Here is a 23,728-nt window from a genome sequence, read left to right as displayed (position 1 = left end):
GAGACACCAATTCTGCACTGAAAAGCTATCCCTGAGGAGGGATGGCTGAAGGAGAAACCCTGATAGCAATAATTTGTATTATCTATAATCTTGTCTGGTAGTTGAGAGAGAGTTTAAGAGATTTTCCAGAGGTGGTTTAAGGGACTTACTATATACCATACTACCCTCCTGAATGCCAAATATGAAGAGTATATGAATGCTTAGGAAAGAGGAAGTCATCATTATAGGAAGCTGAAGACTGCCCAACTTCACTGTTCACTTCATACCTCAACTAGCTTCTCCCTGTTGGTATCAGAAATAAACCATCCAGGAGCCCCTGGATGGCTCAGCTGGTTAACATCCGACTTCGGCTCAGGTCATGTTCTCACTGTGTGAGTTTGAGCCCCACATCGGGCTCTCTGTTGTCAGCATAGAGCCTGCTTCAGATACTCTGTCCCCTCTCACTGCCCCTCCTCTGCTCACTCTCTCTCAAAAATAAATAAACATTAAAAATATTAAAAAAAAAAACCATCCAGGCTTTATGCATATATACTGTAGGAAGAAAGTGAAAAAGAATAAAAGAATGTAATCAACCTACAGATAAAGAATATAGAGGGGCGCCTGGGTGGCTCAGTCGGTTAAGCGGCCGACTTCAGCTCAGGTCACGATCTTGCAGTCCGTGAGTTCGAGCCCCGCGTCAGGCTCTGGGCTGATGGCTCAGAGCCTGGAGCCTGCTTCCAATTCTGTGTCTCCCTCTCTCTCTGCCCCTCCCCCATTCATGCTCTGTCTCTCTCTGTCTCAAAAATAAATAAAACGTTAAAAAAAAATAAAAAAAATAATATAGATGTAAGAGGAATTATCCAAGATAATAGGAACAGTTCAAAAAACAATAAAGGTAAAAGGCAAGTCAGACAGCCCTGAGGGGAGCAGAGCCCAGGGGAAAACACTGGAATAGATATAGAAAACCATGACTAAAAACACTACATGAGAAATGAAAATGGAAATAACACAATCAAAAACACAGTAAAGGACATAATTGACAGACTTTTTCAAAACCCCAGAAAGATATGGGAAGGGGCAATGATACAAAATATACTGGAAATGATAGACACTGAAGTCAAAGGAGATCTAACAGACACATAATTGATATTCCTGAAGAATAAAACCAAATGAGTTTTTAATTTTTTCCCCAAAAAGTGACAGGAGAAAATTATTCCAAAATAAACGTTTGAATCTTCGGACAAAAAGCCATAACATGACCTAGGATGCCCAAATCAAAATATATCCTAATGAAAGGAAAAGGACCAATCTCAACAGAGAAAAGCAAAAGTTATATACAAAGCAAAAAAGAAAAAGTTACACACAAGAGAGAAAAATATGGTGGGCCTCAGACACACCACAAAATCATCTACTTCAGAAGGCAGTAGAACAATGCCTAGGGGGTTCTGCAGCAAAATGTGACCTAGAAATTTGTATTCAGCACATTTGCTCTTCATACAAAGGCAAAAGATAGACACTCTCCAGCATGAGAGAACTGAAACAAAACAACACCTACATGCTCTTCTTGAGAAAGAAAAAAAAAAATGTTGATGACAAAATTCAGTCATCCAAGAGAGGGCAGAATCAAAACAAAGCCTTCATAAATAAAGGGGCCCATGTAAAATGACTGGTAGTGAGTATAGACTCTGATGACAGACTATGTGGGCTTGAATCACATCTCTTTGTGACCTAGGATAAGTTATTTAAGTTCTCTGTACGTGAGTCTCCTCATTGTAAAATGGGAACAATAGTCTGATTTAAGTCCTAGGGTTTTCTAAGACTTCATTTGGCCCATGTATGTAATGTACTTAGAACAGTGCCGGGTGCAGAAAAAGAGCCATGAGCTCTTTTATGTATAAGCTAGTATTTCATTTTAGAAATAAGGCTAAACAACCATGAGGGCTGTTGCTACAAATCAGAATGTTGGGTGTCTTACAGAATTCCTGAGAAGGCTGCAATGTTAACAATGTTAACAGCTTCATAGCTAAGAACATCCAGAAGAATGCAAGTCTGGTCTGGTGACGACAGGCCCACTGCAGCAGCCAAGCACCAGAAGCTGTGGCTTATGACCCCAACACGCCTGGCACTGGACACTGAAAGCCACCACTGGCACTGCTACCCCTGGTTCTCCTGGAACTTGATCTGACTGTGATAACCACCAGAGAGTGCATCTGATTGGTAAGCCTTGTGAAAATTAATAAAAGGAAACCCCAGTTAGAATGGATTTGGGAGGCCGGCGGGGGGCGCTCTCACTCTCAGCACTGGTCCATTACAAACCAAACACGAAGAGATGCACTTCTATGTGAGTGCTACTCTACTATCCCAGCGGGAGGAAGGAAAGTTTTTTCCTCACCCTGGCAACAGCCCCGCCAATGAGAGACAGTCACAGCTCAGCCAATGAGAAGCCACTATACTTAGAACTCTAGTTTACCCCAATAGATTTTTTGTTTGTACCAGCCTTCCCAACTACCCGCCTCTCCTGTATAAAAGAGCTTTTTTCTCTATTGTTGTATGGGCTTTCCCAGCTTGCTTATCTCCGGTTGCAATTCTCTGCTATTCTTGGATAAACCCATTTTTGCTAGTAAAATAAACTGTTTTATTTTCAAGGTTAAAAGTTTATTTTCAAAGTGGCATCAATAACATGTCCATACCTGAGGTGCAAGAGAAAATGGGAGGTATCTGTACTTTTAACTTTGTAGAGGCAAGTGGGCTCTGTCTTCTACCCAGAGTCATGTGGAAGAGAATTCCCCAAGCAACCTGAAAGAATGATATGTCTCCTCTACAGTAAAATAAGAATAACACTTGGATTAAGAACACGCCAAAAAAAAAAAAAAAAGAGAGAGAGAGAAAGAGAAAGAACATTCAGGTGTGCCTGGGTGGCTCAGTCAATTGAGCATTGGACTCTCAATTTCTGCTCAGCTCATGATCTCAGGGTCATGGGATCGAGCCCTGCATTGGCTCCATGCTGAGTGTGGAGCCTCCTTGGGATTCTCTCTCTCTCTCTATTCCTCTGCCCGTCACCCATGCTCATGTGCTCTCTTTCACTCTAAAAAAAAAAAAAAAAGCATGTGAAGGATATACAGAACACCTGGGAGCAAATGCTCTGCAACTGTGGCCAAGTTAATTAAGCTCTAGGAGCCTCAGTTTCATTTGTAAATGGAGATAATAATAGTACCACTCTCAGTGCTGTCGTGAAGATTAAATGATTTAATTCATTAAGTGAGTTAATTCAAGTGCTCAGTAAATGTTAGATATGAAAAGAATTAGTCTTCTTCTTTACATTCCACTCCTTCACTGCCCAATATCAACATACACCTTTTTTCCACATACTTGTAGTCCCCAAAGTGTTCTTACCTAACAAAATTAAAGTATCCTTATGGAAGCAAAAATATATTCATTCCTTCTTTAAAGTCTCAGAGCCTAAACCATTGCCAGGTCCAGTTTTAAGTCCAGGATGTCTGGGAGATATCTATTTCTCTTTTGTTCCATCACAGCCCTTATTAATAGCCTATAGCATGCAAACTAAAATTTAAAGTTAACTGCCTCCCATTTGCCCTATAAGTACCTGTAAGGGGAAAGTGGAGAAGAAAGGGAAATTGAAGTACATAAACATATCCATGACATAGCAGAGGAGAAAACACGTGTTCCTGAAATTGTTCTTACTTCTGCAATGTTGTATAAATACCATAGTTGGTATTTTTTATTTATTTCTTGTGTTCCCTTGGCTTTCTATCAGCCAGCTATCTACCAGCATCTCAGCTGGCCTTTTTTTTTTTTTTTTTTTTTTTTTTTTTTTTTTGGTGATGAAGTGAACCAGACCTTAATTTCTGCAGGATCCAAGCCTTTTACCGTCCAGTTTCTGTCGAGTTACTGTAGCGTTGCACTGACTGGTACCATGGGCAGTGGCAGTGGCAGCACAGGAGGAAGCCTGCTGGTTCCCCTGAGCCCCACGGGTAGCCCTTCTCCCCTTCACCGTGAGCCAGGTGTGCCGATTGGATTATCTGGAAGCAGATACTGAGGTAGAGCCTGGGGTGCAAGGTGTTTGTTTAGGGGATCAACACCCGTGATGTTAAGAGAGCAGAAGCAGAACTGAGCCCAAGAATCACACTGCAGCACAAACCTAATGCCAGCCTGGTGGGGAGCTCTGGAAAGAGCATTGCCACACAGCTCTGTCACCGGCTATTCCAGGAGCGATGTGGCCACAGGCGAGCTGGCTCTCTGCTGATAGTTGGGAGGACCTGATAGTTGGAAGCTGTCTGCTAACTATACTGCTCCTAGCACGGTGGCAAGTTTTTCCTTCAGAGAAGGCTGGGGGCTCATGTCCTTGTTTTCCACAGCAATTCCATTTCTCTTCAGGAGGCGGGCACAATCATCCCATAAATGTTATAAACGGTCTTTTTTTTTTTTGGTCTGTTTGCTCAGTGGCATGTGGAAACCTCACCTTCCAATCCATTAGAGCCATTGTTGTGTCTGTTGGTAGAAGCATTCCTCCCCGTGGGCATGAGGCAAATCACTGAGCTTTGAAGATAGGCAATGAGAATTTTCCAGTTGGGTCATTGCGTGTAATGGTCAAAGGTGCCTCCTCGATCCCTTTGTCATTTGGAGCATACAGCTCCAATATTGTAGTTTTAGGAAAACAGATGGATGTGCTTACGTTATAGATGTGTCCATCTGTGTTTAAGCCAAATTGTGGCAAACTGAATTGTGTTTTAAAAACATTCAGGGAGCTTATAATGTACAGGAAATTGTTCTGCAAAAAGAATATTATTTTTATTAATCACCCTCTAACTTCCCTTTTCCATTTCTCTCTACCTCCAGCAAAAAGAATACATTTTTTCAATTAACTTGTTTGATACTGAGTTTTAAAAATAATACACGCCTGCACTGTTAACCACAATGTAATATCCCATAACGTTTCCTGGAAATAGTGGTTTCTTACTCCTAATGAGATAACTAGGGCTTATGAAATTATCCCAGCAGGAGGTAATAGAAATGTGAATGTTAAAACCTTTCCATTAACGAATGAGAAAAATTAAATAAAAGTTCCCATCAAAGGGCCCAAGCACTTAATCTCATTAAGAGAAATTCACAGCAGCCTGAAGAGTTAAGTGGAGATATGTGCATGACGACAGTTGACTACCCTGGAAAATGGAGTGTTTTGGAGCTTCAGGAGTAAAATGAGTAAATGTCTTAGAATCATTATGATTTGACTTGAATTTTAATATACTGTGGTTATTAAACAGACTCTTTAAATTCCCCTTACCTTGGTAAATTCTGTTTTTGCGATGTTCTGTAGTGTTTGTACAGTAATTCAACACTTCAGATCAAGGGCTTATAAAATACTGCCCTTCCCCCACGATGCTCACGATCTCATGGGCATACAGAAAAGTAAATAAAAAATTATGATGGTGCCCTAATAGAGGTATGCACAAGATTGCCTGAAGGCGAGCCACGGAGGGTGGTCAGGAAAAGGGGCGCATGGACTTATCACTCAAGCCAGACTGTGAGGCTGTGTAGGAATTACCAAGAACATGCTTCATTTGTTCCTTCAACTGTAAGAATGCTCCTTCAGCTCGCCCTGTGGGAAATAAGAGTTCAGCTGTCTTTCACCCCTACCTTGTTGCCTGCCACTCCCTCGAGAAGCTCCTACTGTAATTTTGGTTAGATCAACTTCCGTATTTACATCATAGTCACAACATAAAGGCCATTCGTAGTTGAGCCGTTTGGCATATCAAAACTTTTCCTTATTATCTCTCTCTCCTCATTTGCTTGATTTTCAGCCGAAAATTCTGTTTGAGTCTCTGAATCTCCCCTCCACATGTGATATATCAGGTTTCGGATTGATTGCCTTTTCATCTCTCCTGGAGTCTTATGATCTGTTCCCAATCCAAACCCATTGCCCTCCACGCCGGGGCCAGCACCACAGATTGCAGTGGGCCACAAACTGGGATTTCCCGTCATGCCCAGGCTGAGGGTTCCACGTTCTCTCTCCTGGGTTCCCTATGCCAGTTCCTTCTCTCTTCACTTACCCCCTCATGTTGCGAGGCACATCTCCTGTCATCTCAAAAACGTGTGTATAGGAAGTAAAATTGCTGAGACCTCTCACGCTTGAGAGAGGACTGGGGAGCAAAAGTTGGATTAGAGAGGAGCATGAGGACACTTTGGGGTGAGATGGATGTCTTCGTTATCTTGTTTGTAGTAATGGTTTCATAGTTGTACATATACAGGCAGAACTCATCAAATTGTGTGCTGTATATTTTATGTCAATTATATCTCAATCATGCTGCAAGAAAATAAAAAGCATATAAAATTCAAAAAACTTTAAACTTGTATTGTCAGCAAGTCTGTGACAAAACAGATGTCGTCCTGTTCCAGAGCGCAGGAGGGAATACTAATGTACAATCTCTGTGGGGAGGAATTTGACAATATCTAGCCAAACTGCAAATGTATTTAACCTTTGGCTCAGTAATTCCACTTCTAAGAATCTGTACCAAACATACACTGGCAGAAATGTGAAATGATGCCCACAAAACTCTTCACTGAAGCACTATTTTGAGCAGCAAAAGACTGGAATCAATCTAAATGTCCATCTGCAGAATATTGATAAATGATGGTACAGCTACATAATGAAGCACTACTCAGTAGTAGAGAAATCAAGAAAGTCTCAACATCTTGCCATGGAATGAACAGGATGTATTATGAAGTGAAGATATCAAGTTATGAAACACTGAGGATATTGTTACTTTTTGGTCCTGGAAATTCTCTATATCTTGATCTGGGTGGTAGCTACACAGGGTGTATGAATATGCAAAACTTCATTGAGCTGTGTACATTTAAGACTAGTGCAACTGCCATCTGTATATTAAAATCTCAATTTAAAATTTACAAAAAATAGATGAGAGCAGATTGAGTAGAGTGGGAGAAAAGGAAATGGAAACAGCAAGATTTTTGGCCACGAAGAGGAAGCACTAGCTGGAACAGAATAGAATGTTGAATATAATTTCCTCCTTCCCTCTGTCCCTCCCTCCCTCCTTCCTTCCTTCTTTCCTTCCTTCCTTCCTCCCTCCTTTCCTTGCTCCCCTCCTTCCTTCCTCCCTCCCTTCCTTCCTGTAATGGGAAAGACTCAAGCAAATGTAAAAGCTGATGGCTGATGAGCAAGACCAGTTGAAAAGTAAGACTGACTGTATATAAGAAAAAGAAAGTAGGGGCACCTGGGTGGCTCAGTCAGTTAAGTGTGGGACTCTTGATTTTGGCTCAGGTCGTGATCTCACAGTTGTGAGATGGAGCCCCGCCATTAGGCCTCATGCTGAGCATGGAGCCTGTTTGAGATTCTCTCTCTCCCTCTCTCCCTCTGCCCCTCTGGCCCTCTCCCCTGCTCGCACTTTCTCTCTCAAAAAGAAAAAAAAAAGTATAATTGATAGCATAAGTTCCTTGGAAAGTTGGGAGGGTGTGGGAATGGAAGTACAAGTGGAGGGATTGTCCTTTGATGGAGGAGAAACATATCCACCATCCCAACAGGGGAAAAGGAGTCTCGAATGAGGGCAGCTGTAGGAGGTGCAGGACTGGGCACACCAGGCACACTGTGCTCTGTAAAGGAGCTAGGCTGGTAGGGCATGCAGTGGGAATGGAGAGAGGTAGTTATACAAACCAGAAAGTAAGAAGAGTTGGAAGTAGTATCACAAGAAGGTGGGAGAGTAAGAAGTGTGCTGACAGGAAATACGGTGGGATTATCAGATATTAGGGGCCTATTTGAGGTTCATGGTCCTATAGCTTTCTCCAGCAGGGCTCAGAGGAAGCAGAAAGCTGGATTCATCCACAGTTGGGGTTTTCCAGCTGAGTACAAGTAAGAGATAAGGGGGTTTAGATAACTGGCCAAGTGTGATACTAAAATGATGAATCATTCAGTCTAAGGTGGTTAAACAGGGAAGTAAAGAAATCAGAGGGCTACTGATTAAAAATAAACAGAGGTGCTGAAAGGATTGGAGTTTCAGTTAGGTTGGAAGGTGGTTGCAGTGGGACTGGTTGAAAGCTGTGAGTCAGCGTTTCCCAGTGTGTGCTGAAGAGTTTTATCAGATAAATGGCTCAGGCACTAATAATGCATCATTAAGATTCTGAGATGTCTTACATCACAGAAACCTGTTTACCGTGTTTAACCAAGAACTCCCTGAACCCTTGAATTACTAAACCTTTCTCCGTGTAACATCTATTAACATTTTTCTAAGCCAGTGGCTCTTCCAAACATCCTTTAGCAAGGATGCTTTGTAGATCCCATGCTGAAACTCTCACATTAATGGGATGAAGTGAATAATTCACACAGCATGTGATCATTGTTTTTATATCTGCCTTAATGTATTTCAATATGAAAAGATGATTTTCCTGTTATAAGTATGTATAAGAGTACAACATATTTCTAAAAGGTTGAGAGGACTGTGGCTCAGGAGGCGGTACTGTTGGGTTTATCTTATTCCACTGTGAAGGTAAATAAAAGACAACACTATTTGGGTGCCTGGGTGGTTCAGTTGGTTGAGTGACTGACTTTGGCTCAGGTTATGATCTCACGGTTTGTGGGTTCAAGCCCCACATCGGGCTCTGTGCTGAACGCTTGTTTGGAGCCTGGAGCCTTCTTCAGGCTTCTTCTTCTTCCTGGGTCTTCTCTCTCTGCCCCTCCCCTGCTTGTGCTCTGTCTCACTCTGTCTCTCAAAAATAAATAAATGTAAAAAAAAAAAAAAAAGACAACACTATTGTGTTGGATAATTAGAGTCCAGTTTTAACCACTAAGATCACTATCTTGGTCTGTGTTAATAGACCTAATTTTGACCGTTAAGCAGCCTTCTGTTAAAACGAATTACATCCCAGCTGCAGAAAAGATATTGAATAAGAAAGATCCTGATGTTAATGTGTATTTCTATTCTTTAAACCTCATAATAAGATTTCTACCATATATAGTAAGAAGAATAAAGAATAGCCATTAAAATTTGATAAATAGAAAAGGTCTCCATTTTCCTTCACTTCATTTCTGCGACGTTTAGGAACATTAAAGAAGGAGGTATCTGATGTGAACTGAATTCATGTCTTTGCTCTCCATTCCTGAGGGAAGATTACTCTTGCCTACGTCACTGACATTAGCCTTGGCCAATGAAATGTGAGTGGAAGTGACAAGCATTACTTAAAAGCAGCTTTAAGAGTCAGCGCATGGTTCAACAGGATCTATTTCCTTCTGCCACTAGGCCAGCAATGTTCCGGATACAGGCTGCTCTGCCAGCCTGTCTCCCTGAATAAAGGTGACACAGCAGAGCTTCTGCTGACCCTAAAGGACATGTGACATCAGCAAGAAGTACCAAGATTCAAGGGTCGTTCATGACCACAGTATAACCCAGTTCGTGCTGACTGATACAGAAATCACATTCCCCACACTCTGTTCATTTCCCCAAACTGTCAACTGTTAGTGAACAGAGAAAGAAGCCATCACCAGAAGCATAAACTCCCTCCACACAATGTCTACAAGTGTGGTGGCACATGGGCTTCATTCCTCATGTCAACTCTACTGGACTCCTAACAATGGCCTGAATCAATTCCATAGAGAAGGACTCTGAAGCCGTGTCCTTTCCCAGCAGAAAAAAGGTTATCACATTTATCAGTATGTTTTGTAGTGGAAGGAAGAATAATAAGCTGTCCATCCCTCACCTGTGAGTCACAGCCTATGTTCACCTTTATTTCTGTTTTTTTTTTTTCTCATTTTGGGTGGGAAGCACTTTTTAATGCACTCAGATATAAATAGAAACTAGTTGACAAAAATATTTAGATCAATAAATAATTTCATTTCATTTACCGATGAAGGGAATAAAAAAATGTTCCTATCAGAGCTGGCCACAGAATTTCCCCTCAGCCAGAGAAGTGTCTTTGTGAGAAACATCTCAAATGGGGCTTTTAGTTATCAGGAGGGTCCTGTATAGGCCAAGTCTGGAGGGTTTGTGGAGAGAGGAAAATAGTTAAACTGTTTTGCTTCAGAAATGCACAGTAATTTTTGGAGTTATAACTGGATGAAACAGGAAGAAGCAAGGAGAGGTCCAAGAAGAACATCGGAAGGGATCCAGCAACATGGCAGGAGGCTGGGGGAAGAGGACCCCAGGAAGTTCCCCAGAGGATGGAATGGCTGAGGAACTTTTAAAACCAAGATGGTTAAGGAGTGCCTGGGTGGCTGAGTCGGTTAGGCATCCTACTCTTGATTTCAGCTCAGATCATGATCTCACGGTCATGGGGTCATGGGATCAAGCCCTGCATTGGGCTCTGCACTGATGGTGCAGAGCCTGCTTGGGATTCTCTCTCCCCCTCTCAGCCCCTTCCCTGCTCACGTTCTCCTCACTCTCTCTTCTCTCTCACACACAAGCATTAAAAAAAACAAAACCTGAGATGATTAAATATTCAGTTGCGAGTGTTTTGCCTTTCCATTCTGTCAGGTAACACCCCTGGCCCTGACACACACACACTGTTATGGATTGAACTGTATCCCCTCCAAATTCACATGCTCAAGTCCTAACACCTCTGACCTCAGAATGTGACCTTATTTGGAAATAGGGTTGTAGCAACGAAGACAAGGTTACACTGGAAAAGGGTGGACCCCTGTTCACATATGACTAGCGTCCTTCTAAAAAAGAAGAAATTTGGATACAGACCCACACACAGGGAAAACACTCTGTGTAGAGAGGAATTATATTGCCATAAACCAAGGAACTACCAGAAGCTAAGAGAGAGGCTGCAAATGAATCCTTCCCTCCTGCCTTCAGAGGAAGCATGGCCCTGCTGACCCCTTGACCTCAGACTTCTGGCTTCTAGACCTGTGGGACAGTAAGTTGCTTTTTAGTCCATTCTGTGTTACTTCATTATAACAGCCCTAGGAAGCCACGTGCACAGGCATGCGTGTACACACACACACACACACACACACACACACACACACACACATATTCCATGGCCCAAATCCTCAGTGAAGTCTGAAGCACACACAGCCACAAATACTGGCATAATGGGGCCTGAGGGTTTGTTAGGAGTCCAGTGAGCAGATACTATCTGCAGAAGGAACAGGGTGTGCAGGAGGCAGAACACAGAGGCCAAGAAAGCAGTGCAGAGACTAGTGGCAGAGGGAACACAGACTCCTTCTATACACCTCACCAGCTAGAATTCTCAGAGCTATTGGAAAGTATCTGGGCATAAGGGCTGGGCATTTGAGACAATTTTTACTAAATCACAAAGGACCAGAGGAGCTCAGCAAGCTGGGGAAGTTAGAAACATCTAGTGGCTGACATCTGGCTCACACGACTAATGATGTCAAGTAGGTGTCTCTGGTTCACCGTCAGTGAGTAGCATAAAAGTCACGAGCGATTGAAAGAAAGTGGCTCATTGCACCATCCCTGAAAAAGAAAGCAGCCCCTGCCACAGTCCAGGCTGCCCTGTCCTTGGCCTAATGCTCATTATCTCCTGTGCAGCGATAACAAGTTTGCTGCTTTGTGGGCTTTAGAGGTAAGGGGGAGAGATGAGCTTGGTTTAATGCCTGCTGACTCATAAGACACAGGGGCCCTGCCCTGCCTCTGATGCAACGTGTGCACTTGATTTGGGGACGATTTCCGTTTCTTCCCTAGCAGGGAGAGGTTGCTAAGGAAGGCCAGCTAAGCATCAGAGATGGAGACCTAAGAACCCTGTCTCTGCCACCAGGGAGGATGTGAAAGAAGAAGGAGCAGGTACATTCCCTGCTAGGTTTTAGCTCCCCTTCTAGCTCCTCTCCAGGCCAGCAAGCTGCTGAAAAGCATTAGAGCTGCTGCTGATTCCTATCAGACAGGAATTACACCGAGCACAGCCAGCCTTAACGAAAGGCTGCTCATCCTACGTTAGGCATTAATTGGATGCAAAGGTGAGTCAACAACTTTGCCTTCTGCTCCTCAGGCAGAGTGCAGTCCAGAAGGGACGGAAACAAGGAGATACAGGACAAGGTTAAATAAAACTCAGGCCAAACTGGGTGAACATGACATGGTGCAGGCATTCAGAAGAAAAACTCTCTTCACTGTGTCTTGGGAGATCAAGGAGGGCTCCACATAGAAGGTGGCCTCTGAAGGGTAGGAAGAATTTCCAGGGCAGAAAATCTGGAAATGATATTTCCAGCTGAGGGAATGGTAAGAGCAATGATAACCCAGTGCTTAGTCAGAGCCTGGAAGAAAGAATAGTTTGGAAACTAAAGATGAGGAGTTTTGTTTTATATTTTGCTCCTTTTTTTTTTTTGTTAATTCCATGCTCAGGAATTGCACTTTATTCTGTCCCCAGTGAGGAAAGTAATGCAGATTTTATAAGGTAATCTATGTTCTAGAAATGTGTCTGCAATTTACAGATGCAATCAATAATTAACGCCCCCATTGTATGCCCAGCATTCTGCCAGGCACCACGAGGCCAAAAGGAAAACTGAACTCCATACTCTAAGAGGCTATAGTCAATTAAAGAGAGAATGCACAGACCCAGAATCAGAAAGAAAGCTGGGAGCAACACCACAGAAGCAAACTGGCTGCAGGAACTCAGTGATGGAAAGCAGACCAGGAGAGGCTTAGTGATGTGGGGCTGAGCCACGAGCAAAGTTTAGGATTGAATTGCAGAGAGAAGGGAGAAGTACCTCCTGGGAGTGAGCAGGAGAAAGGTGGGACAGATGCAGCATGAAGAGAGGTGGGGTTAGAGTGGTAGGCCTTGGGTCCTGAGGATATCGGCCTGGGTCTGGAAACTAGAGAGTTGGAACAGGGGTCCTAGCGTCACCGGTATTGCAGGCAGTACCACCGTGATGCTGTATCCAGGCCATTTCTTTTCCCTGAACCAACATAGAGATCAAGGCTACATAAGAGGACCCATTTTATTCATCCTTTCCAATACAATGACACCTAGAGATGCAACCAGACAACTGCAGACTGTAACCTGATGCTAAAACACACTTTAGTTTCCTTTGGGAAACAGCCCAAGTTTATCAGCCTAGAAAATTCTCAAACATTCTTGAAGCCCATGTCCAGGAAGTGCTAGGTCAGTGCCTGGGCTCTAGGAGGGACCAGGGGAGACATGATGATCCAAAATCATGTCACAAAGTGAAAAGGCAGCATGCATCAGGGAAATCCTGCACATATGCCAGAAACTGAATTCTACCATTTTAGTAGCACTGACAAAAAATAATCTCCTACGTAGGAGGCAGTGTGGTATCTGGGAAAGTCCCAAGGTTGAATCCTGGCAGCACCACTCACCGTGTGACCTAATTGTTTTGAGCTTTAATGTTATCATCTTTAAAAAGAGGATAATAGCACCCACCTCATGGTTCTGACATGAAGAAGAAATGAGATAACATAGGCAAAGCGCCTCGCACGATAAGTAAGCCCTGGGTAAAGGCTGGTTCCTCTTCTTCCCCTTTCATTCGTTCCGGATTCTAAAGCCAGATGAAGAGAGTGTGATTTGGGGAAATTATCGAAAGGAATATGATGCTAATGAGAGTTGAAGGTTCAGACCACATTAAAGGTCTTCAGGGCACTGGCAATATCCAACTTCTGACATGACTGGAAGATTTGTATCTGTTCCAGATGTCACAGCTTGATCAATGCCGCCTCTGCATCACCCTTAGCATCAAATGTTAAGACGGGATCTGTAACAGAATGCTGGAGTGAGGCCAGCGCGGCAGCCCTGAAACCCTGCCTCCTGTGCCCAGCTCAGGCAGAACAGGAGCCAAGAAGAGGTGACTAAGGGTACTGAAGCCGTTTCTAAAGGCATAGCTCACATAGGAGGAACAGGGCAGAGAAGGCAAAAGAAAGGTTCTCTAAGATTCCAGGAAAGAAAGTCATCTACATGGAGCACAGCTTGACTGCCAGAAAGCCAGGACAAGTTAATAATCCAACTTGACAGGCAGCCAAAAGACTTAGGATAGCTCATTTAAAGTGTGGGTGTTCGGCATCCCCAGAAGACAAAGATGCATAAACAATAGCAGGTAAAATATGAATCAAGCTACTTAGCAGGAGTCAGATTGAGAATCTGCTGATTGCCAAGTGTCTTAGATTCCTACAGGATACTTTCCCTCTGTCCCTTCTCTTCATTCCCACTGCCCTTGCGCTAATTCAGGCCCACATTACCTCCTGCCAGCTCAGGGACACCTTGATTCTCTAAATATACAGCATTCATCAAGTTCCTTATTGCTCATCAAGGAAAATCTATCTAGATTTCTTAACCTGACATTCAAAGCCTCCATCATGTGACCTTCGCCTCAGAAAGCTAGCTCCCTTTCAGGGTCCTTGTGCTTCAGGCAAACCAAAACAGACACTCAAACCTCCGTATTTTTTCGTTTTGCTGTCTTTGCTTGAGCCAGCGTTTCGGAGCAGTTCTCGCACACCCTCACATCCCCAGGGCTGCCATAACAAATTACCACACACTGGGTGGCTTAAAACAATAGAAATTAATTTTCTCACGGTCCTGGAAGCCACAAGTCCAAAACCAAGGTTCTGGCAAGGTTGGTTCTTACAGGAGGCGCTGAGAGAGAATCTGTTCCCTGCCTCGCTCGTAGTTTTCGATGCCTGCCCGTATCCTTGGCATTTCTCGGCTTAGAGCTGTCAATCTCTGCCCTCCAGCTTCATGTGGCCTTCTCTTTGTGTGTCTGAGCCTGGCATCTTCCTCTGTCCTTCTTTTATAAGGACACCTATCATTGGCTTTAGGCCCCACCCTCTGTCCAGGGTGACCTCATTTTGAGTTCCTTAACATAATTACATCTACAATAACTTTTTCAAATAAGGTCACATTCACAGGTTTGGGGAGGGCGTTTCTTTTGGAGGGGCCACAATTCAACGCCCTACACCCTTCAAGACTTTGTTTCTCCTACCTCCTCTGGAAGTATGCCCTGATGCCCATGCAGAGGAAGTGATCTTTCCCTCCCATAAACTGCCAGGACATTGAACTGAATTCTGCTTGGTGTTATTGTGTGTTTGTATGTAGGGCTCACCTTTGCGTGTGTTGCCTAACCTCCCCAGGCCTCAGTCCCCTCATCTTTGAAACTGAGATGATCATTACACCTACTTACAGCATTGTTTTGATAAAAAAGGGGTTTCAAGGAACTTGAAGAGTACCTGGGGTAAGTAAATCATCACAGTGCCGTTATTATCACTATTATTGTTGCTATCGTCTTCCTTACCATGTTGTAAGTTGCTTATAAAGACTGGCATCTCTGGGGCACCTGGGTGGTTCAGTCAGTTAAGCATCCAACTCTTGGTTTCAGCTCAGGTCATAATCTCACAGTTCGGGGGTTTGAGCCCCACATCGGGCTCTGTGGTGACAGCACGAAGCCTGCTTGAGATTCTGTCTCCTTCTCCTTCTTCTCCTCACCTGCTCACTCTCTATCTCACTCTCTCTCTCAAAAATAAATAAATAAACATTAAAAAGAAAAAAGACTGAAATCTCTGCATCGTTTATGGTGTCTAAGGAGGGTCTTGCACAGAGTATTGGATGAGTGACCATGGTGTGGGGGGATGACAGATAAGTTGTCTTGAAATAAAATGCTCAACGCAGACACCTGTCTGGAAATGTTCCAAAGGGAGTGAGTCCCCTGCCCAATTCTCTGTCAGCAGTGGTATCGTCCCCAAAGACAGAGAGTCTCTTCTTGGTCACTGCTAAGACATTTCTGCCAACAGTTCCTGCCTCAGACTTACACGAAGCACAACTTGCAGAGACACCACTCAGTGGCCTTTCTGAGGAAGCACAGCATATCCAAAGGAGAATTCATTTTCACAAGGAACATCGTTTGCAGATTTGTCATCATGGTAATTATATTTTATTATTCCCATTATACCTCTTAGCATTAACTTCACTCTGAAATAGAAAGAAAAAAAGGGTGGAGGAGGGGCTGACTCCTGGTTTAAGGGAAGAGTGACTCAGTGGCCCTAGGGAGCCTTCTCTCAGGAATTGGGTAGGTGTGCTGACTCACCTCAGCCTCCAGCTTGCTCCCAAAGGTTGCTCCCCTCGAGGGCCTCTCAGGGGCTGTGGAAGCTTTCAGTGCAACTGCACCCACAGCATTCTGTCCCCCACATAATCCCAGGGGCTACCTTATAAAGTTGCCTCCTACAGTCTCTTGACGTATGGTTCTGACTTTTGTTTTAGAATCCTCTGAAGTTTTCCAGAAGATTTTCACTATTACAAATGAGGGCTAAAATTCACCCCCACGTGGCTGCAGATAATATTCTAGCAACCCCACCACACTGACCGGGCACTGTACTCCGTGCTCTACTGATTATCTCTCATGTAATACTTACCATGACTTTAGGGTTAGCTCCATTTCACAGGGGGAGAAAGTGATGTTAACAGATGTCAAGTAACCTGCCTAGAGTCACAATCCTTGTGCGTGATTAGGCAAAGATTTGAACAAAGTTCTAACTCTCAAATTCTGGCTCTTAACACACTGTACTCCCTGCCTCCTAATATGCACCTGCTCAACAGGAAAGACAGATTTTCTCTCTCCATAACTGCAAAAATGAGGCCCACTTGACACGGAAGTGCTGAATGAAAATAACAGTCTCCTTGCATTTCCCAGGTTAGAAACATAGAGGCCGAGCGTGCACAGATGAGCAAACAGCCGCGATCTCGGAAGTTTACTTTTTTACCTAATAAATGTAAACGTGTTCCAAGTTTCCTGAGAATGCCTATCAGAATTAAGATTTTAAATGTTAATCCTCGGGGTGGGGAAGACGGTATTGGAAATTCACTCCCAACTTGACTCTAATTATGTAGAATACAAGTACAGGCACGTACAAAGTTTAGTTCGGTGAGAAGACTGAAGCCGAAATCCGTATATGTACTTTGCTGAGCAAATTCTGTAAACCCTGAGCTGTTGTGCATGGCAGGGGGCCGGCAGTTGTCCTCTGGGATTGGACTGCCCTGGATGAATTCAGTTTGACAAATGGTAAAGCAACTCTCTTCTGCCCAGACTCAGTGCTGATGGACTCCATTCCATTTTCATGGAACTGCCAAAAGTGTGCCCATAAATAATCCTTCTTATTTACAATATGCTTTTAAAAATAACGTGTTCTTTATTGTAGAAACCCTCTAACGGTAGACGTCCATACAGAGAGAAAAGAATAAGGATTCATCAAAACGAGAAAAGGAACTTGTGAAATTTTAATTCTTGGCTTTAATTTTACATGAGATTGAGCCATTTTCCTGGGAAAATGACAATACAGCTGGTCTCTTTTACATTCGGTGCACAGTACCACCTGAGAAGAAATGCACTAGTGTCATTAAGGGGGAACAGTGGTGACGTTATCATTCAAGATTTTCAGGGGACTGAGATCGGTGAGCTGCGGCTGGGGTGACTAAGAAGGCTGTTTGTGACAATGCTTCATCACCTCCTTGATTAAGCCATCACACAGGCTTCTTCCCAAACGCTGGCATTGATGCTGCGTATCCAACGAGAAGGGGAAGGCTGGGTTATTGTGGGATCTTTTTATTTCAAATGGTGACCGAAAGGATAAAAAGTCACTAAGTTTTGACCTCAAAATGACCTTCAAGCAATGCTCTGGTGCACTTTCATATTCTCGTGTATAACATGCCTGTCAGGAAACTTACAGCTCAATGTAGAGATTAATTGCAATGAACCTCCACAGTTCCTAAGACAAAAAGAAGGCTCCATCTAGAAAAATTGCCACAGATCAAAAATGTTCTCTCCTAACATGGCTTCAAGAAACCTAAAAACATTTATGAAAATCCTTGTTTTTCAGATTTTTCCTAGGTAGCAAAATTGCTTCTCACATATAACACCCATCAAGATAGCATGAATGTGGATTACTGAACAAGCACTTTCGGTTGGTTTAGCCACAGTTAGGTTGAATCTCCTTGTATAAATATGTGCAAATGCATTTGCATTAATTGGTACAGTGACTAATCCTATATTTTGGAAGTATCCCTTGGTCTTCTGCCACAGAGAAATATCCACTTTTTATTTTAACTGCTAGGGGATGCATGGACCCCTTTGTTACCTGATTCCAAAAGTTGTTTGCTCCCCAACCAGAAGATATCTACAGAGAGAAAAGAACGCCCCCTAGTGAAACAATGTTTCCCAACATCCCTTCAGCCCTGAAATTCCATCTTCTTCCTGTCAGAGAATAAATAATCTGGCCCCAATAGGGGCGATTGCATTGTATTTTTTTTTTAATTTTTTTTAACGTTTATTTATTTTTGAGACAGAGAGAGACAGAGCATGAACGGGGGAAGGGCAGAGAGAGAGAGGGAGACACAGAATCGGAAGCAGGCTCCAGGCTCTGAGCCATCAGCCCAGAGCCCCACACGGGGCTCGAACCCACGGACCGCGAGATCGTGACCTGAGCTGAAGTCAGACCCTTAACCGACTGAGCCACCCAGGCGCCCCTGCATTGTATTTTTTTATGTTTATTTATTTATTTTGAGAGAGAGAGAGAGAGGATGAGCGGAGAAGGGGCAGAGAGAGATGGAGACAGAGAATCCCAAAGCAGGATCCATCCAACCTGTCAGCACAGAGCACTGCACAGGGCTCCAACTCACAAACTGTGAGATCATGACCTGAGCTGAAACCAAGAGTCAGACGATTTTACCCACCGAGTCACCCAGGCACCCAAAAGGGCGGTTGCATTTTAGAGGCCCAGTGCTCTTGATTGTTTGAGAGATGAGATGAATTTATTGGCTCCAAAATGTTTTTAAATTCCAAAACTAAATTAGTAAATCTGATTAAATGTCTGCAAAATGGGACATATCAACTGGTCATAAGCAATTCAACTCTTAGAGATTTATAAATTACATTTAATGTGGGATATTGGTTCATTTTAATATTTTCAATGATGAAGGACAGGGCCTATTAAAATAAGAGTTAAAGGCCTACTCTCCAGAGTTGACCTCTCTTACATACTCTTCATAGCTGTTGGCATGAGCCATCTAAGTCTTGACATTACTCTCTTGAAGACGTTAAAAACAATACTTTAGTGGCACCTGGGTGGCTCAGTCAGTTAAGCCTCCAACTTCAGGGCAGGTCATGATAACACAGTTCGTGGGTTCGAGCCCCTCATCAGGCTCTGTGCTGACAGCTCGGAGCCTAGAGCCTGCTTCAGATTTTGTGTCTTCCTCTCTCTCCACACCTCCCCCACTCACACTCTTTCTCTCTCAAAAATAAATAAACATTAAACAAATTTTTTTAAAAAACAATAATTCAGGGGTGCCTGTTTGGCTCAGTCAGTTGGATGACCAACTCTTAATTTCAGCTCAGGTCATGATCTCGCGGTTTGTGAGTTCAAGCCCTTCATCAGGCTCTGCCCTGACATTTGGAGCCTACTTGCAATTCTCCTTCTGTCTCTGCCCCTCCCATGCAGTCTCTCTCTCTCTCTCTCTCTAAATAAATAAACTTAAAAAAATTAAAACAAACAACAAAACAGTATTTTAGGGGCGCCTGGGTGGCGCAGTCGGTTAAGCGTCCGACTTCAGCCAGGTCACGATCTCGCGGTCTGTGAGTTCGAGCCCCGCGTCAGGCTCTGGGCTGATGGCTCGGAGCCTGGAGCCTGTTTCCGATTCTGTGTCTCCCTCTCTCTCTGCCCCTCCCCCGTTCATGCTCTGTCTCTCTCTGTCCCAAAAATAAATAAAAAACGTTGAAAAAATTAAAAAAAAAAAACAGTATTTTATACTTTCAGAGTACTTGCTAAAAGCTTACACATACGCCCATTAATTCATTTAATGTTCACAACAGTAAATTAAGAAAGAATAAATTGAATAAGGTTATTTTGTTTTCCTTTTTCTTTTTTTGCCAAGGTAAAAAATATAAAAATCTGAAGAAAAAAATCAGAATCAAGCAGATCAACACAGTTCAAATGAAACAAACTACTAATTTGAAATGGCATATGTAGACTTTGGTGGGGAACAACACATAGCATGAGGCTCAAGAGTCAAATACTCTGAACAGGAGCTGTGTTACCAGGGACAAGTTACCTCCCTTCTCTGTGCCTCTGTATCTTCAACTGTAAGTGGGGATAAAAGAGTACTTACCTAAAAAGAGTGTGGTAATGTTTAAATGTGTTCATGTCTGAAACACTAATAGTGTTTGGCACATAATAAGAGTTCAGTGAGTGCTAGCATTTAATTATTATTTAATCAAACCATATCAATCTTTGGTTCTCAGAAATACAATTTAAGATTTTGGATAAATTAACCCTCAGTGAAACAACTAAAAACATCCACCCAACAGTCATGCCTGTTTTATTCTAAAACTTTATTCAGAAGCAATTTCAAACTTAGAAAAAGTTACAAAAATAAAAGTAGTACAAGAACACTCATGTACTTCTTACCCAAATTTGCTTATTGTTAACATTGTATTCATTTGCTTTACCATTTACCACTGCAGATCACTGCAAATCTGTGTCCCTACTTCTCATTTATAATTTATGATGTATCACAAGTTTTGTGGCTTAAAACAACACCATGTATAAGTCCACAGTTGTATAGGTCAGAAGTCTGGGCCCAGCATTACTGGATTCTCTGCTCAGGGCTTCCAGGGCTGAAATGAAGATCTTGACCAGCCTGAATTCCTTTCAGGGATTCCTTTCTTTCTTGTTGGCCAAATTCAGTTCCTTGCAGCTAGAGGACGAGATCTCCATTTCTTTGCTGGCTGTCAACTCTGGGCCACTCTCAGCTCATATAGGTCACCCACCTTCATTGAGACATATCTCCAGTCATCTCCAGAGCCAGAAACGGAGAACCTCCCTCATAGTAAAACCTTCTCAAGCTTTGAGTCTCCCACACTCCTAGTTCCTTATAAAGTCTCACCTGATTGGGACAGGCTCACCCAGGATAGTCTTTCTTCAAGTTGACTATTTTAGGACCTTAATTAGATCTGCAAAATCCCTTCACAGTGGCACAGTAGATTGGTGTTTGAATAACTGGGAGAAACTATATGCATCAGGGGGTGGGAATTTGGGGAGCCATCTCAGAAGTCTGCCTACCACATATGAGGAGACCCTTTATAATTCTATGTATTAGTTTGCTACGGCTGTCATAGCAAAATAGCACCGACTGAGTGGCTTAAGCAACAGAAATCAACTCTCCCACAGTTGTGGAGGCTGGACATCCAAGATCAAGGTGTCAGCAGCATGTTTGGTTTCCTGAGACCTCTCTCTTCAGCTTGTAGATAGCTGCCTTCTCACCATGTCCTCACATGGCATTTTTCTCTGCGCACATGCATCCCTGGTGTCTCTCTTCTTATAAGGACAACAGTCATGTTGGATTAGGGCTTTGACATATGACTCTGAGGGAGAACACGATTCATTACATAAAAGTCTGATAACAAAACCAAGAGCTAGTATTTCAGCTACAAGGCAGGTATCGTGCCAAACATTTTTTGTAGGCATAATTGTAACAAAATTACATGCCATTATAAACCACTATATAAAATTCAACTTTATCAAAGCGTTTCCTATATTCTTGATTAGAAATTCCGTAAGATTTCTATTGTAGTCTGATAGAGCCATAATGTGCTTCGCATGCTCCATTTTTTTTCAATATATGAAATTTATTGTCAAATTGGTTTCCATACAACACCCAGTGCTCATCCCAAAAGGTGCCCTCCTCAATACCCATCAGCCACCCTCCCCTCCCTCTCACCCCCCATCAACCCTCAGTTTGTTCTCAGTTTTTAAGAGTCTCTTATGCTTTGGCTCTCTCCCACTCTAACCTCTTTTTTTTTTTTTCCTTCCCCTCCCCCATGGGTTTCTGTTAAGTTTCTCAGGATCCACATAAGAGTGAAAACATATGGTATCTGTCTTTCTCTGTATGGCTTATTTCACTTAGCATCACACTCTCCAGTTCCATCCACGTTGCTACAAAGGGCCATATTTCATTCTTTCCCATTGCCACGTAGTACTCCATTGTGTATATAAACCACAATTTCTTTATCCGTTCATCAGTTGATGGACATTTAGGCTCTTTCCATAATTTGGCTATTGTTGAGAGTGCTGCTATAAACATTGGGGTACAAGTTCGCATGCTCCATTTTGAGGGCAGTTTCATTCACCAATGAATTTTGTTGATCATCTATGAGCTTGGTACAGAGACACAAAGATGAGCAATTAAAATTCCTGCTCTCAGAGAGTATAGTCGAACAGGAAAGACATATTTTGTGTCTCCTGCACATTTTGAAATATCTTACATAGAAAGTGTCAATTCTATTTATAGAACCATCCTACACATGAAGTTCTTATGAAAGCTGAAGCATTGAAGATTAATGATTTCAAGAAAGGAAACTCTGGGGGGGGGGGGGCGCCTGGGTGGCACAGTCGGGGCTTCTGACTCTTGACTTCCGCTCAGGTCATGATCTCGTGGTTGGTGAGTTAGAGCCCCACGTGGGGCTCCTTACTGGCTGTGAGGAGCCTGCTTGAGATTCTCTCTCTCTCTCTCTCTCTCTCTCTCTCTCAAAATAAATAAATAAACTTAAAAAGAGAAAGGAAAATCCGAATATTTGATTTTTGTATTATTTTCTCGAGCTGCCTCAAACTACAGCAGCAATTCAGTGTATGTAGCTTTATTTTTTAATTCCAGTAGAGTTGACACACAGTGTTGCATTAGTTTCAAACTGTATGTAGTTGTAGGCTGAATTCTGTGAGTGGAGAAAAAAACACCTGGGATTTGAGGGTGAAAAGCAATCATAACATAAAAGTACTGCACCTGATTGGGTAAGCGTGTTTGAAATTCCACTTGCTCTGTTCGGGAGAGAAAAAGACATCCCTTAAAAAGAGGGGTGGGGATATCCTTTGTTTTCTCATTGGCCAACGTGTTCACCTTTTTTTTTTTTTTTTTTTTTTTTTTTGCACAATGCTTTTTATTAAAAACTGTTTTAACATAGGTAAAACTAAATTCATGCAATTCACAATACTTCTTGACTGTCCAATACACATACGGGCACTAAACACATTATTCATAAATTGATCACTCCCTGTCTCAGTCCTTCAGCACAGAATCCTGAGGATTACAGTGATACTAGTTGATTTCTATCTATCTATCTACCTATCTATCTATCTATCTATTTATTACATTTAAATCCAAGTCAGTTAACATACAGTGCAGTCTGGGTTTCAGGAGTAGAACCCCGGGATTCATCTTACATATGTCACCCAGTGCTCATCCCTAAAAATGCCCTCCTTAAAAATGCCCATCTCCCATTCAGCCCACCACCCCCGCCCCCACCTCCCTTCCAGCAACCCTCATGTGTTCTGGAACCCTAATGTGTTCTCTGTATTTAAGAGCCCCTTATGGGGCCTCCTTCTCTGTTTTTGTCTTATTTTTCCTTCCCTTCCCTTCCCTTATGTTCAAAGCTTCACATCCTTTGCTGCTAACACGGAGACCTCTGCCCTTTGGAGGCCAAGGCAGCCCTTGGCAGGTACTGGAGGAAATCTCCAGATTTGCAGGCCAAGCGGCTTCTCAGCTGTAGGCGGAGTGCGGTGATTGCACCCAGGCGAGGGCCCCTTCCCTGCAGTCTCCTCGCACGCTCCCCTCTCTCCCTTTCTTCTAATGACCCGTGGGCAGGCGGCTGAGTTCGGGTGCCCTCCCTGGCTCTTCACATGGCTCCCACGGTCTGCAGCGGCTTGGACCGGGTGGAGGCGGAGGCCCAGGGGAGGGACCGGAGGGGCCCCTGCCCAGCCCCTTCACGCCCCGACCCCCAGCT

The sequence above is a fragment of the Panthera tigris genome, chromosome B3 (assembly GCF_018350195.1).
Source record: "Panthera tigris isolate Pti1 chromosome B3, P.tigris_Pti1_mat1.1, whole genome shotgun sequence".
Classification (NCBI taxonomy): domain Eukaryota; kingdom Metazoa; phylum Chordata; class Mammalia; order Carnivora; family Felidae; genus Panthera; species Panthera tigris.
This window is presented reverse-complemented; position numbering follows the sequence as displayed.